We start from the raw sequence: 17,560 nt of genomic DNA, 5'->3' as shown, positions 1-17,560 counted from the left end.
TAGACTGGCTTTGCCTAGGGAATAAAAATATTCTCTCATGGCCTTATAGCTGTGCAATATGGAAATTACCCCTTGAGTCTTTTAAATGTTAGATGATCTCTGCTGACTCCATCAGATAATACGTTTTAAAATACACATCTCTAATGCTAAGAATGGCTTGGAGATTGGCCGGGCGAGGTGGCTCAAGCCTGTAATCCCAGCACTTTGGGAGGCCGAGGCGGGTGGATCACGAGGTCGAGAGATCGAGACCATCCTGGTCAACATGGTGAAACCCTGTCTCTACTAAAAATACAAAAAATTAGCTAGGCATGGTGGCTCATGCCTGTAATCCCAGCTACTCAGGAGGCTGAGGCAGGAGAATTGCCTGAACCCAGGAGGCGGAGGTTGCGGTGAGCCGAGATCGCGCCATTGCACTCCAGCCTGGGTAACAAGAGCGAAACTCCATCTCAAAAAAAAAAAAAAAAAAAAAAGAATGGCTTGGAGAAATTTTTATTTTATTTTTAATTGTAATATACTTTTTTTAAACACTCAACTTACAAAGTTGATTATATTATAATTACTAAAATAGCATTTCTTATCTGTGTCTAATCTGTTTCTAATTGTAGGAAAAAAATTCTTTTTTCTTCCACATTAGTCATTGAGTTTTTTGACCAAACTGCTTAGTAAGATGACAGCGATGTAAATTAATTAACAATGGTTTTACTGCCTTTTCAAAATGAAATATTTAAGTACCGATTACTTAAGAAGTAAGAGGAAAAATAATAATGCAGGTTGAGGATGCCTCATCCAAAATGCTAGAAGTGTTTTGGATTTTGAATTTTTTTCAGATTTTGGAATATTTGCCTATACATGAGATATCTTTGGCATGGAACCCAAGTCCAAACACAACATTCATTTATGTTTTGTATACACCTTGTACACCCAGCCCAAAGGTAATCTTGTACAGTATTTTTAATGATTTTGTTCATGAAACAAAGCATATGTACCTTGAATCATCAGAAAGTTATTATGTCACTCTCTCAGCCACCCATGTTGGCAATCTGTGGTCACTTGGCATCACATCTTTCTTGACACTGAATTCGTATCCTACCGATAAGCAATCATTTTCTTATTCTTATTCACATATAAATCCGTAACAGTAAAAAATGTGACATTATTAACACAATGAAAAAATGTTTTCAGGATAACTAGGCAATACAGTAGCATCCCCAGAATCTTTGTATCAGCTGTTAAACCACAGTAACAACCAACAACAGCCTCCACCTATCATGCTGTTTTGATTTTAAAAAGTTACCATACATTTTTTTTTTTTTTGAGAGAAAACATCAGAAGCAGTTGGGGGCCGGAAAGTGAGTTTTCTGGGAATGAGGAGGCATTCTGCTGGTTGGATTTTTAAAATGTTCCCTTCAGGATCATCTGCCTCATTAACAGATGCTTATTAACAATAATTAATAAGGATCTTAGATTATCTTAGAAGTCTTAGATCTTAGATTATTTTAGAAGTCTCTTTTTGATTTGATATACTGACATGATTTTTTGTTCATTTATGAATGCATGCTGCTTTAGTCTGAAGCCCATCACACATTTTAACCACGTTGTCAATAGACACTTCTTGCGCAGTTTTAAAAAGGCTATCTTCGTTGTCACTTTATCGTGAACACCTTGCTGCAGAATCATCTAGGCGATTTCACCATCAATGAATGAACAACTGGCGTCTCATCATTAGTACTTAAAACTTCTTTGGTGTTCACTTCTTGCGGCTTACTAATGTATTCCAAAGGTATATTTTGTGTATGTAATGAGGTCACTTTTTTTCTCACTTAACATACAAAACCCTTCAAAGTCACTACTTTGTTCCTACTTATCACTGAACATAGTCACAGGCCTGAGGTTGTGCCAGGCACACACAAGTGTATCTTTAGTGACTATGTTACAAGAATTGGCAATAGTATATATGGCCTTTTTTTGAGTACCTTCGACACTCACACCTCTGTTCACTGCTGCTAGCATGTTATTCAAGGAAGTGTTTGTTTGTTTACGTTTCATTGATCTAAGGATACATTGTTCATATTGTTGAATTAATAAATTCACATTTGGGGGAAATTACATGCATTAACATTATTTCTTATGAGAATTCTAGCTCTAGTATGCCTGGAACAGTTGTCAAGCAATAACAATAACTTGCAGTCGTCATCCAGTCCAGCTTCACTCCAATGAGTAGAAACCACTGGTACAAAATATTTGTGAAGCCAATCAGAAAAGATGTCCATGGTAATCCATGTCTTTTTGACAGCATAACAATGAACTGCTAAGAAAGTCACTCCTTGAAAATAGCTAGGATGCAAGATTCAGCCTATCACAGCAAATTTATAATTATGTGTGCATGCAGCATTAGCATATCTCAACACAGCATAATATGCTATCTCAACATAGCATAATATGCTATATCCATAGCATATTATTCCTTGGAATTCTTAATTCCAGTGGGGGCTGACTCATATCAGTTGTAGTCCATCATTCATGGACAATAACGCCAAAACAATGATACCTTACTATCTTGTTCTGGCATCAGATTTTCATCAGCAATGATCTTGGCAAAGTTGTCAATGAATTTCTCCACTACTTCATGTCAATAGATGTATTGTCACTATGAATCTTTAAAAATTTAATGCTATGTCTTTTCTTAAATTTCTACAACCAGACTGTTGAATATTCACAATTTCCTTTCATTTAAAGTTCATTGTGATATATCTTTGCTCGTTTCATGATCAGAATACCATCATATAGCATGCGTTTACTGCAACGCCAGCAGTTCCACACTTCCAATACATGATTAAGACCTTCATTTTCAGCTTTACACAGTGTTTCTCTATTTTTCCTTAACTTCTGTTCACTACTTTTAGCATCAAACCTCAACAATTTGTCCTTCTATTTCTTCAGGTCATATATGGAGGTCATCACAATACCACAATCTGCTCTAAGAAGTTTCATACTTACACCATTGTTCATTTTCTCTAGTGGTCTTTCTTTGCTATGTATGCTGCCTCTTTTTTTTTTTTTTTTTTGTCACTATTATAGGCCTTCCTGACATTTCAAACATATCTTTACATCAGAAAGCAGAGAATAAACAACAACAACAAAAAAAAAACTGGTGCGTTAGTTAGGCACAGTGGCTAACTGTAATCCCAGCTAATCAGGAGGATGAAGCAGAAGGATCTCTTGAGGCCAGTTAAAGATCAGACTGAGAAACATAGCGAGACCTCATCTCTAAACATTTTTTTTCAGAAATTAGTCGAGTGTGGTGTTGCATACCTGTAGTTCTAGCCATTGAGGCTAGAGGATTGCTTGAGCCCATGTTTGAGGCTGCAGTGAGCTATGATCAGGCCACTGCACTTCAGCCTGGGCAACAAAGTGAGATCCTTTCTATAAAAACAGTACAAAACACACTAAAACACATAAGTCTTAGCCCCATTTGAGGAATCCTGGGGAGTTAATCATTGGTGCTTCTAGCCTCCACACATGTCATTTGATTATCTTTTGTAGGAATTAATGCATGGTAAGATTTGGACATGAACAGAAGAAATATATTGCAGCTAAAGGTGGTTAGGATGATCTTTTTGCCTTTGGGGACACTGAATAAACTGTACATTGTGTGACTGTGTTTTGACTGTGACCCATTGCCTGAAGTCAGGTGTGAAAAGTTTCTATTTTGGATTTTGTATTTTTGGATTAGGAATGCTTAACCTATATAAGGCAAATCACAGACAAACCAACACTGCTTAGAAAATTGAGATTTAAAAAGGTGGTATTTTTGGTATATGTTTTCTGTCATTTAAATTTATTATTCCTTACTTGGAATTTAAGTCATCCCTAAAATTGTACCATCTTAGAAATAGTAGCAGCCATTTGATGCGTGCTTATAGCTATCTTTGTACTATGACATGGTAAGTAATGTAGAAACACAATTCACTTCTGGTCATGTAAATCCTATTGTTAAAGGTACCTCAGGAAATAATTTTAGAATGAAGATTGCTTCTGTAAGCCTTGAAAGTAATTAACAATGGAATTATATAAAATGAGTCAATAGATGATAATGATGTCCTACCTCTTCTTTATATACCATTATATATTTAAACATAAATTTATAGAATTTAATTTATAAAACACCTATATACTCGCCATATAGGTTAAGGAGATGATATATTTTGCGTGTTGGCTTCAACTGACTTGTTTCCTTTTTCATCCAAGTACAGTGGAGTCTCAATATTTACCACCACAGTTTCATGTCTTTCCTCCATCTTCCCATAAATGTTTTTATTTTTAAACTATGTATATATGTATATATAAACTATAGACTTTTGTATGTTTAATAATTTTATAAATCATTTTATATATGTGTCATTTTCTGGCTTATTTCTCTCAAAATTATATATGCACTTAGATAGCTTTAGCTCTAATTTATTAATTTTAATTGTTTTATAGTAATAAATACACAAAAATGCATTGTTTACCCTTAGTAACAGCTTTCTAGGGCTGCCATAACCAAGTGCCATAGACTGTAAGGCTTAAAGAAGGAACATACAGTTTTTACAGTACTAGAGCTGGAAGTCTGAGGTTGAGGTGCCAGCAGGTTTCTTCTGAGGCATCTTTTCTTGGCATGTAGATGGCATTTTTCTTAGGTCAGACTGCTATAAAAAAGTACCACAGACTTGGTGGTTTATAAACAACAGACATTTATTTCTCACTGTTCTGGAGGCTAGAGACCAACACCAGGGTGCTAACTCACTTGAGTTCTCATGAGGGTGATTTTCCAGGTTACGGAGAGATGTCTTCTAATATTCTCATGTGGTGGAAATAGGAGGGAGCTCTCTACCTTTCTTTTTTTTAAAGACATTAATTCCATTAGTAGGGGCTTCAGTTTGGTGACCCAGTCAGCTCTCCTATTGGGGATTAGGATTTCAGCAAATGAATTTTGGGTGAACGAAAATATTCAGTTCACTGCAGCCATCATCTCACTGTTGTCTTCACATGGTCTTCCGTTGGTACACCTCTGCGTGCAAATTTCTCCCTCTTGTAAGAACACTAGTCATACTGAATTAGGCTCACCTTACTAACCTAATTTTTACTTAAATACTTCTTTAAAGGCTGTCTCCAAACATAGTCACATTCTGAAATACTAGGAGTTAGGAATTTGTCATATGAATGTTGAGGGTACACAATTTTTAGCCTATTACATCCTGTTAATAAATATTTTTATTTTTTCCAAAGTTTTATTTTTAAAAACTATGGCTTCTATAAAATCCCTGTCAAGATATATTTGTGGTTGAGGATTTCTCTAGAATATATATCTAGAAGTGATATGCTTGCTCATAGCTTAGGCTTGTCTTCTCATCATTAGTTTTTACCAAATTTCTCTGATGAGGTCATGACAATTTTTGCTTCACCAGTAACATGAAAATTCCTGTGTGTGTTGCTGCATTTTCACCAACACTTAGTATTGTCAGGCTTTTTATGTTTTGTTCAATTTGATAGAGTGACAATTTGTTTTAGTTTTTATTTGCTTACTAGAGAATTTAAAAATTTTTTAGCCATACAGTTATCATCCTTTAATTTTTTTATCTCTGAATTGCCTCTTAATATCCTGTTTTCCTTTATTCATTTTTTTTTCTTGATTTGGAAGACCTCATGAACTATTTTGCATATTAAGTTATTTTTATTTGCAAACATTTTCTTCAAGTTTGTGAAAGAATATTATGTATTTTTATTGCTAAATACATATATTTATTGAATAAAATAAATAAATATTTGTTTGTTTTCTCCTAATCTCTATCTGCCGGTTCTTTTTATATCTCTTCTCTTTTTCTCAAAGTGATATCTGAAAAGGTCCCAGGGATAAAGTTTTGAAAAGCACTGTATAAAATATAAAATTATTTCTAAGTTATCTCTAAAGTATGTCAATTAAATTTTTAAATAAACAAAATATTAATGCAAATTAAATGTAATTTTATTATTAAATTATGTTTTAGTTCAATCATTTTATATAAATAAAATTTAAATGAGATACTATAGAGATAACAGAAATCAGAGTAAGATGTTCTCTGTGTTTCTATTTTTATTGTACATATTTAAGGCATACAACATGATTACTACAGTCAAGTAAATTAACATATCCATTATCTCACAGTTATTTGCCTTTTCTTCTTTTTTCTGTGGTGTAACTAAAATCTACCCCCATTAACAAAATTCCAGTGTGTGATACCATATTATTAACTATAGTCCTGATGCTGTAAGTTAGATCTCTATACTTATTCACCTGAGACAACTGCATTTTTGTGTCCTTTTATCTATATCGCTCCATTTCCCCAACACTGGGAACACCTTTATACTCTATTTCTATATACTTACTTTTTAAAACTTTAGATTTTACACATAAGTGAGATCATGCAGTAATTTTCTTCCTTCAAATTATTTTACTTAGTGTAATGCTCCCTAGGTGCAACTATGTTATAAACAGCAATATCTCCTTCTTCATTTAAGGCTGAATAATATTCTATTGTATGTGTATGTGTACATGTCACATCTTGGTTGTAATGAATAATGCTGCAGTGAACATGAGAGTTCCTATCTTTATGAAGTGGTGACTTCTTTTCACTTGGATATATGCCTGAAGAGTGATTGCTGGATCATATGTTGGATCTACCAGATTTACACAATGGGTGTACTAATTTATATTCCCATCAAGAGTGTAACTAGGTTTCCTTTTTCCCACACCATTGCCAACACTTGTTATCTCTTACCTCTTTAAGAATAGCTATCCTAACAGGTGTGAGGTGTTATCTCATTGTGGTTCTGATTTGGGTTTTCCTGATGATTACTGACCTTGTTGGCCATTTATACACCCTCATTGAAGAAATGTCTATTCAGGTCATTTGCCCATTTTTAAAATCTGGCTGTATTTTGTTTTTGGTTTTTGCTATTGAGTTGGGTCAATTTCTTATATCCCAAGCCATTGGCTGATATATGTTGGCTGCCATTTCATTTTGTAGATTATTTCCTTTGCTAAAGTATTTTTAGTTTCTTGTAGTTTCTTTAGTTTCTTGTTTTGTTTTTGTTGCCTGTGTTTTTGGGGTCAGATCCAGAAAAAAAAAATCATTGCCAACGACAATATCAAGAAGCATTTCCATAGGTTTTTTTCTAGGAATTTTACAGCATCACGTTTTATGTTTATGTCTTTAATCTATTGGCAGTTCATTTTTTGTGTAGTGTAAGATAAGGATCCACTATTATTCTTTTGCATGTGGATATCTAGTTTTTCCAACACCATTTATCAAATAGACTGTCTTTTCTCCATTGTGTTTTCTCTTTTCTTTTCTTTCTTTCTTTTTTTTTTTTAAGACTGGTTCTCACTCTGTCACCCAGGTGCCCAGACTGTGATCAATGCTGTGATCACAACTCACTGCAGCCTTGAACTCCTGGACTCCAGAGATCCTCCTGCTTCAGCCTCCTGAGTAGCCAGGACTATAGGTGCACACCACTGTGCTAGGCTAATTTTTCAAAATTTTTTTAGAGATGGGAGTCATGCTGTGTTATCCAGGCTAGTCTGGAACTCCTAGTCTCAGAAGATCCTCCCCGTTAGGCTTCCCAAAGCACTGGGATTACTGGCATTTTGTTTTCTACAGTAACTGTGTTTTCTAAATGGCCTTGTTGAAGTGACTATATTTACTTGGGTTTGTTTCCCAGCTCTCTATTCTGTTCCATTGGTCTATGTGTGTGTATGTCAGTAATATATAGTAGGATTTTCTTAACAAAACAATCAGTACTGATATAAAATCACTCTAATTTAATTAATGGCATTCTACATTTGTCATTATAAAGTAATTTTCTATTGAATCCAACTATCCTCCAGTTGATTAGTATAAACTCAATAGTAAATCTAAGGAAACAACTATAGGATAAGTGGACAGTGAATAAAATCAGTGGTGTCTTGGAGCAGAGTGAACACTTGAAATTATTTATGGCATAGATGAGTCATTTTTATGATTTTTAGCTTCAGATCAGAACAAAGTTGGCTCTATGAGGGGTAGTTGTAACTCTACAGTGACATCTGCAGTTTCTCTGGCTGGCAGAATCACAGGTCAAAATTAAGGGCAATTGTAACCAATTGAAATTAAGGGGAAAATTTTGCAAAGTCAAAACAGAGATAGGAAAATATCCCAATTGTGCATAAAAATCTGCCCCAAATATTTGACTTAACTCTGAAACATAAATGCAGTTAAGACACAAACAATCTAGATAAGAGAGTAAAATAATTGAATTTAGATTTGTTCCACCATAAGGAGACAGAATTTGAAGTTTGAGTTCAATCAAGTTAATTTCCTGCTTCAAGAAAAAAAGATTACTCTTTAAAGGAATAAAAAAAAAATCCATAGGCTCCACAACATAACTTTCACAATTTCTAAATATATGAAGAATCAGAAAAAATTGTGACAAATTCTCATGAAAAATGATAAGTATAAAAGACCAATCTTGAAATGACACATTGAAATTAACAAACAAGGATTTACAAACAGCTATTATAAATATACCCAAGTGTATAAAGTCAAATATGTCTGTAATGAATGAAAATGTAGGAAACATTAAAGTAAGAATTCAAAATATAAAAATTCTAGAACTGCAAATACAATATGTAAAATAAAATAATAACTGGTTGGGCTTCACAGCAAAAGAGAGATAACAAAAGAAAAATCAGTAACCCTGAGGATAGACAGTAAAAATTTTTTATGTAAATGAGATAAAAGAATTGAAACAGTTTCAGGGACATGTGAGACAATTATTCATTGTCTAACATATGTCTTATTGAAGTCTAAGAAAGAGAGAAGAGGGAGAATCGGGCAAAGATAATTTACAGAAAATAGTAAACAGTTTTCAGAACTGTAAATTATTAAACCTAGAGACTCAAGAAGCTCAGAAAATTCCAAACAGGGTAAATAAAACAAAGCTACACCTCAGCATGTTGAAGTAAAACTATTAAAAACCATTGGTAAAAATCAAATTTTAAAAGCAGCCAGAAAAAAAATCCTATTGCATACAGTGAAAATATTCAAATGATGGCTGCATTTTCATTAAAAAATTATAAATCCAGAAGACTATGGAAAATGTTTAAAGTTCTAAAGGGAAAAACTGCCAACCCTGAATTCTATTCCAGCAAAAATATTCTTAAAGAATGAAAGCTATACTAAGAGGAAATTCTGCTTCCAAAAAAATGGAATAGATATAATTTTCCTCATTCCTCCAAATAAATATGACTAAAAACTTAAAAACTCGGGACATTGTGTGTGTGTGTTTGTGTGTGTGTGTGTGTAACTCTATATATACACACACACACATAAATACACACAAACATTTCATATATATATATATATATGAAGCCTTATTATATATATTATATATCTTATATATAATATAAGCCTTCATATATATATATATATATGAAGGCTTATATTATATATAAGAAGGCTTATTATATATATGTATATATAAGCGTATGTATAAACATATATATATAAGCATACATATATACAAGCACATATATAAGCATATACATATACATCTATCTATCTGTCTATCTATCTATCTATATATATAGATATATATGTAAGCTTTAACAGATAGAGAAAAGTCAGACTGGCTAGGTGTCTAGGGACTTCAGGACCCAAGGAATGACATATGGTGATGAGGTTTCTTGGTTTCTTTCTCTTTTTTTTTGCCGCATATGTCTCAGACATGGAGCTAAAGAAGCTGTGAACCCAAAAACATCAAGAGAAATAAACCAAAAAGCCACAACAAATGGCTCCTTTCTCTAGCTAAGGACCAGAAAATGGGCAACCTATTGAGACAAAGAACTCTTAGACAATAACCTCTCTATTCCCAACAATGCCATGGATAAAACTGTGACCTCCCCCACACCAACCAACCATAAAAAAACTGAGAGAAGAGCCTAAACTCATTTTTCCCAGGCACTAAAGTCAACAACAAATTCTTACTTTTGCCCTTCCAGGACAATTTAGAAAACTCAAAACATTTTAGTCCCTTTTACCATCTCCAGCCTTTTGTGTTTGTTATTATGCATTTGAGTTATATATATATTTTAAAACTCAAAAGATGTTATTGCTGTGTAGCATAATTACTCTTTGAGTTTTACCTGTATATTTGCATTTCCCAAGAATTTTTATAATTGTCAGTTTTTCTGTGGTTTCAATAGACATTATTTTCTTTAATCAGAAGTCTCCTTTTAGTATTTCCTTTAGCATGTGTCTTCTAGTGATGAATTCTTTCACTTATCTTCACATTTGAAGTTTTTCACTGGGTACAAAATTATTCACTGGCTATAATTTTCTTTTAATACTGAAAAAAATCATTCTCTTGTTTTCTAGCTGTGTCACTTCTTTTGAAAAGTCAACTGTCGATATTGTTATTGGTCTGTTTATGGTGATAGGGAATTCATTTGGGGGAAGGGAGCTGACTTTAAGATATTTCTCTTTACCTTTGGTTTTGATCAATGTGACCATGATGTGCTTAGACATGCACTTAATACTTGAGATTCACAGAGCTCCTTGAATCTGCAGCTTGGAATTTGAGAAAATTCTCTTGCAGATTGTCTTAAAATATTTCTTTCCTATATTTTCTATATTCTCCTCTTTTGCTTCAAATAATGTATGTGTATTTCTCTTTTAGCTTTAACTGTATTTCATATGTGTTTTCTGCTCATTTTAATTTTTAATTCCTATTGTCTTCATCTGTTGGTCTTGATGTTTCCTAGTAACCTGTCTTCTACTTTACTAATCCTTTCTTCTTCTGTGTCTAACATGCTGTTAGCTTCTTTATGGATTTTATAGTTTCAGCTATAGATTTTTTCAGTTTTAAAATTTTCATTTGATTTATATATGTATATGTATTCAATTTTGGGTTACATTATTCATCTTATTCTTTTTGACTTATTAGTTACTTTAAAATCTATATATCTAACTCTAATGTCATCCCTGCCTACAGCCTGTCTCTTGTCTGGTTTTCTCTGGGTTTTCCTTGTTTCATTCTCTATATATTTCATCCCAGATGTACATTCTGGTGTATTACAGATATTTTGTTTAAAAAAGTATACAAGCTCTGAGGTTAGAGATTGATTACCTTGAATCTGTTTAAGAAGTGAGATAATTGTTTACTATGTTGTAAACTCTATGAAAATTGATCTATTTTCAGTCTGACCCCACTCTATCATAGACTTTTAGGTGTCTTAGTTGAAGGTCTAAGGTATTTAAAAAGGAAGACTCCTCTTCTTTGACCACGTCCATTTTTTTTTTTTTTTCCTTCCTCAGTCCAGTAAAATTCCAATATCTCTGTTTGGCTCCTTGGTCTCTCAGGAGTCGTTTTTCAATTGATTTACTCCCTTCTCAATTCTTTGAAGCTTTGGTTCAGGCCAATTTCATGGCCTAAAAAACTGGGCTAAGAAATTGGAAAGAAAAGGCATACCAAACATGAGACTCACTTTTCTGTTATTTCTTTGTTCTACAGGATTTGCCTGCTTAGGTAGCTCTTAATTGCAGTTTTTGTTTCCATAACCATGTGGGGCTGCTTAAAGCTTCAAGTTGTTACTGATCTAGAGAGAAAGAAGCAATGAAAAATATACCCGTCAACCTCAATACATTTTTCTTCTTCTGTGTTATTGACCTTTCAAGTTGGGCTGTCTCTTTTGATGGCTAATGTCTGCAACTACCATGGATATTGTGTTGTCATTTCTGTTGTGTACTATCCAGCTTTTATAGGTTTTCTTGGTCAGTGAGTTGGTTTGATACAAGCTACTTGTCACTTTTAAAAACAGAAGTCTTAGAGCTGATATTTGCACTTAAAAAAATCAATATAATAAAAAAAATCATGGGAGGCTGATTTACCAAAAACAAAACAAAACAAAAAAAGAACCTTATATGATAGGAAACAATGGGTTTTATTTGGCCCTAAGTAATATAGCCAAAAGGTTAACAGTGTCAGCATAAGTAACTGTTGAAGTCAGAGAAAAGAAACATACCTGCTAGGCTTAGGGACTAAAAATATAAGAATTTTCAAACCTCAATACTAAAATGGGGAGAGATGGTTAAAAGCCATATAATAAAAGAAATGCTTGAGTGCACAGAGCATGCTTGGTCTGATTGAGAGTAGTTATGAATAGGGGTTGAGATGGAATTAAAGAAGCCTGTAAGTATTTGATGGTTTCAATGGGGAAAGTAGAAATGATCTGAATTGATGTGAAGTTCTAGACAATTTTGTAAAGTATTAAATTGGTGCAAAAGTAATTGTGGTTAATGGCAAAACTACAATTACTTTTGCACCAACCTAATAGATATTGCCTAAATTTAAAAATAGAACTTTTAACGATTTAGGCTATCCAACCCAGCCCTGGAGTCTTCCAGAAAGTGTTAAGTCACTTATAATTCTCAAGGTTATATGAGTTGATCATGGATACTGATGTTATAAAGGAAATTTCTTAAATAGGAGGTGAATTGCATTATGATAGAAAAACAAAAATTATTATTATTTTATTGAGAGTGCATTATATGCCTGCTGCTATGTAAGCATCTCTTTTTTTTTTTTTTTTTTTTTTTTGAGAGAGAGTCTCACTCCATTACCAGGTGCCAGGCTGGAGTGCAGTGGTGCGACCTTGGCTCACCGCAACCTCCGTCTCCCGGGTCCAAGCAATTCTCCTGCCTCAACCTCCTGAGTAGCTGGGACTACAGGTGCGCGCCACCGTGCCCAGCTAATTTTTTTGTATTTTTAATAGAGACAGGGTTTCACCATGTTGGCCAGGATGGTCTCGATCTGTTGACCTCATGATCCGCCTGCCTCGGCCTCCCAAAATGCTGGGATTACAGGCGTGAGTCACCGCACCTGGCCCTATGTAAGCATCTTAAATTAAATATATATTTAATACTTATGAGTACAATACTTATGGAATACTTAAAAGTTGAGGAATTAGATCTAATTTTTATTCTCCCTTTACAAATGAGGAAACAGATATCGAGGATGAATAATTGGCCTAGTGTCAAACAGCTAGTTAAGGGACGAGGTGTGACTTGAACCCAGGTAACCTATCTCCTGGGACCACTCTTTTAGGCATCATATTATACTGTTCAAGTTAAGATTGGTTAACTTTATAAGCTATTAAATATCCTGAAATAGGTGGAGTATAAACAATGACAGTCATATTAACAATGCATAGTTTACTTGTTTACCTGTAATGTTGCAAATAAAATAGTCACAGATTCTATGTTATTTGCTGTGCACTTGGTTTAACAAATCAATATAAAAAACAAAGGCTATGCCCTAAGAAAGTTTCTTTTCTAAAGAATACAGATATAAAAACATTTAGGATACTGTAGTGATATATAAAATCTGCCAATCTGTATGTGCACGTGTGTGTATATAAAATAAATTTACCATACATGTAGCCATTTTATATCTTACTATACCCTTACATAATTATAGTAGTGAACTTGATGGAACTTGGAAATGCTATTTATTACTATTTTAATACCTGCCTTGACCATCCTGGCTGATTTTTAAAAATCATTTTTAAAAGCACACTTTTAGAACTTGCTAGGTAAATGATTCTAAGGTTCTTTTTGTCACCCAAGTTATCATTTCCATAACCTTTAGAATGTTTTCTCTTATGACTGAAATCCTTCAGTAGAAACCAAAATCTATATGCCTCTATTGCTATACCAAATGAAAGCAGGTTTCATCCATTATATGTTTGGACCTATTTGATGCCAGCCAGTTAACAAAAATTAACCTTTTCCTAAAGATGTCTTTATAATAATTTTTGTTTTCAATTTCTCATATGTTGAAGAATCTATCTTTAATTTTGCCTCTTATGATTAATATGGGGACCCACAATAGAAAGTAACTGAAAGTAGGCATTAGATTTAAGCAAAATAACATTAAAAAGTGCTATTCTACCTCAGTACGATTATGACAGCTTGACCTTAATTAACTCTGTAACTACATTTCAAAGTTTCTCATAAAGTTCTTGACACAATTGTTTCAGGGTTTGTTTTAAAGCCTGTTTTTGTCTTTCATTTTAAAAAATTTCAAAGGAGTCTGGTATTTCAGAAAACTGTCAAAATGTGTTGAAACATATTTAAAAGAATGCAGTTTCATGAATTGGCGTCATTTGTGCACATTATTATTTTTTCAGGTTTTTCGCTACATATAAAGAAGGATAAGAATTATGTAGGGGGGAAATATTATGGTTGTCACAGGGTAAAGGGGATCATCCAGTATCTTTGACATTTTTCCAGAAGAAATTAAGAGAAGAATTCATCAAATGTTAATGCTAAGAACTCAGAAACTCTGGAATGTTTGTCCAGAGTCCCAGGCCTCAGAGCAAATGCTCTTAGGCTGCTGGGCTCCAGGGAAAGGTTTCAGCCAAAGTCAATATGAACAGAAACTCCATCTGACTGAGGCTGTGGAAACAGCTGTAACCACTTAGCTGGAAAACCACCTTAGATTCCTCTCCCAGAATACACTGATGACATGGGAGATGGGGAGCAGGAAAGCTCTGTCAAGATCTCTTTTCAGCTGTGGTCAGAAAAAAGTATTTTCTTTCCCTGAAAGCTGTAAATAGATAGGTTCATCACTGATCATAATAAACCACCATTACTCTCCCAGATATTTTTCCCCTTAATTTGCCCATGTCTCTTCCTTTCTTTGTATATTAATCAGTATTTGGTTTAAGTCATCTTTTATGTGAAGGTTTTAAAAAGATCCACTTGATCTTAGATACATCTTCTAAATGTTATTGGATAGGATTCACATTAGTATTAGAGACCAGCATGGTCTGTGGATGTTTAATTCTGGTAAGTTTCCAGTTTGTGAAAATATACATAATTCTTAGGTTTGAGATTTTATTTGCTTCTTATTGTTCCTTCGTGGTAGCTTTTTTGCATGGTTCTTAGAAGAAAATAAAAGATGCTACCAGAAACAACAAATAAATGTTTTTTTTCAACTTTACTGAGGTATGATCAATAATTAAAAACTGCATATATTCAAGCTGTACAAATTGATGATTTGATATATGTATACAATGCATGTATACATATATTGTTAAATATTCACGAAAATCAAGCTAATTAACACATTCATGTTCTTACAGAGTTACTTTTTTGTGTGGCAAGGACACTGAAGATCTACCCTCTTAGCAAATTTTACATATGCAACACAATGCATTATTGTTAACTATAGGCACATTGTTGTACATTAGATCTCTAGAACTTACTTATCCTGAATAACCAAAACTTTGTACCTCTTGATCAACATTTCCCCTTATCTCCCTTTCTCCAGCTCCTAGTAACCATCATTCTGGTAACAGGGCAAAGGGGATCATCTTTGTTTCTATGAATTTATTTCTATGAATTTGACATCTTTAGAGCTGTATTAGTTCACTTATATAGGGTATCTGAAACAATAACAAATAGATTTTGACCCAGTTTGAGGAGATTTATTTGTGACCTTGTAATTATGGATTTAAAAATGATCACTAGTCTAGCTCAGGCAGGGAAGAAACTTCAGAAATTGGAACAACTAAAAGGAAATAGTAAGCCAAAAATTGCATTATTTTGCTTCTGAACATTCTGCATAAGATAATTACATAGCCAAGGTATGGAATGTTGACATTCATATATTGACCTAGACCAAAACAAGTAAAATATATGTATACATGTGTGTGTATAAAAGTTATTTCATCTTTGCTTTAATGCCTATTTGATTATTTAAGTTCCAAAAATATTTCATAATTTTGAGATGAATTCAGTTCTGGGCTCAAGTGTCAATATATAACATGGATTATTAAAATATATCAGCTTAATTTTAAGTATCTTTTTAAAAATGGCTTGCATTACTGAGAACTCTACTTCCAAATTAATATTATCCTAAAATGATTTTTCTTCAAAAAGTGTGAGGTGAATTCCATTCATTTTTTTCAGATGTTCACTGTGTTGCAATTGACTCCAAAAATGTTGACCTCAGCAACTAGAAAACCATATGGACCACTTTTGGGGAACTGAGTTGCTTTGGAAATTTCTGAGGACCCCCCCCCCAAAAATGTCTCAAATGGCTAAAAAATTGAAGATCAGATAAGTATAGGCAGGTTGATTTGAGGGAAGACATAAACTTACAGCTCTAGGGGGAAAAAATAAGGTAGAAGTAGGTGATGACTGAGTCTGCATGGGGAATTAGTTTAAGGTGCTTAACCAAGATATAAGAATGAATCACTAAGAGAAAAAAATGTGTCAGGAGCTTTCCCAGGAGTAAAATTATAGATTTCCCAAGGTTAGGCCACTTTCTGAAAACCAGAAGAATTTACCCCAAGCTGCAGGATAACTGATAGGATATGGAAGACATCCAATCCATATCCAGCAGAAGACATCCAATTACTAATCTCCCAAGCAACAGTGGAGTGTAGCTACCCAGAGGGATGCAGTGCTGGTGATCAAGCCTCTGGCATCAAGGAGACAAAAATGCTGGCTCTAACCTTTATTATTTGTGTGATTCTGCATAATATATGTGATTTCTCTAAGCCTTAGTTCCTTTGTCATTAAAATGTTGGTCTGAGAATTAAATGAGGTTCTATCTGTAAACTACATAGTACAGTGCTTGTCACAAAATAAATATTAATAAATACATCTCTATTATCACCAACCCTCAAAGATACATTCGAGCAGGAATGAGATTTCAATTGCCAGGGCCACAGAAAGCCAGACAGAGTAAAGAGCACACAAATTTTCTTTTACTCACATGAAAAAGAACGGCTGCTTCCCATATGGAAATCAGATATTTGGAATTTTTTATGTTATTGCTCTTTATAAGTCTACTGAGTTATCACCCAAAAAGGCTGAAATGCCTCTGATATAAATGTCATGGTTTTTCACTTCTTGCATAAATTGGGAATGAATATATGTAAAAAGAATTCTCTTAAAATAACAGAAATGCAGTTATAATTTTCTTATCAAAGAAGTTGTTGAATTATGAATTTTATAATTATAATTAAGTAGCAATACGAATATGGACCAGAAGGTAAGATAAAAAATGGTAGCAAGCTTTGCGCAGTGGCAGTATTGTAGCCAATGAGGTTTATCCAAGGCGTGATTATTGCTAATAGAAAACTTTTCCCAATACCCCACCATGACGACTTGAAATATAGTCGGCACTGGCAATTTTTGACACTCTCTACGGAGACTGAATAAAAAAAAAATGGTAGCAATTGTAGCAGTGTAGAATTGTAATTGTTTTCATTTCAAAATGTTTTATTATACCATATTTTATATTGTACATTTAGTTACTTTATTGCTCTATTGATTTTGTAGATTTGTAATTTACACATTAATACATATATACTTCTATATACAATCATATGTACACAGCACAACGTGTGAGTGGCTATATACCAAAATATGAAGAGTAGTTATGCCTTGGTGATTACGGATAGTTTTCATTTAATCATACTTTCAAACTG

The 17,560-nt window shown here is 33.6% G+C and overlaps 1 non-coding gene across 1 annotated transcript; it reads left to right on the top strand.

Annotated features, from left to right (window-relative positions):
- Positions 1-17,142: 17,142 nt before the first annotated feature.
- LOC120363346 (U4 spliceosomal RNA) lies at positions 17,143-17,283 on the top strand. Its single transcript, XR_005578913.1, has one exon. It is a non-coding gene; the product is annotated as a U4 spliceosomal RNA (small nuclear RNA).
- The last annotated feature ends 277 nt before the right edge of the window (positions 17,284-17,560 follow it).

Source organism: Saimiri boliviensis, chromosome 4 (assembly GCF_048565385.1).
Source record: "Saimiri boliviensis isolate mSaiBol1 chromosome 4, mSaiBol1.pri, whole genome shotgun sequence".
NCBI lineage: Eukaryota > Metazoa > Chordata > Mammalia > Primates > Cebidae > Saimiri > Saimiri boliviensis.
The sequence above is the reverse complement of the archived record's forward strand: the minus strand, read 5'-3'. Positions and strand labels throughout refer to the sequence as shown.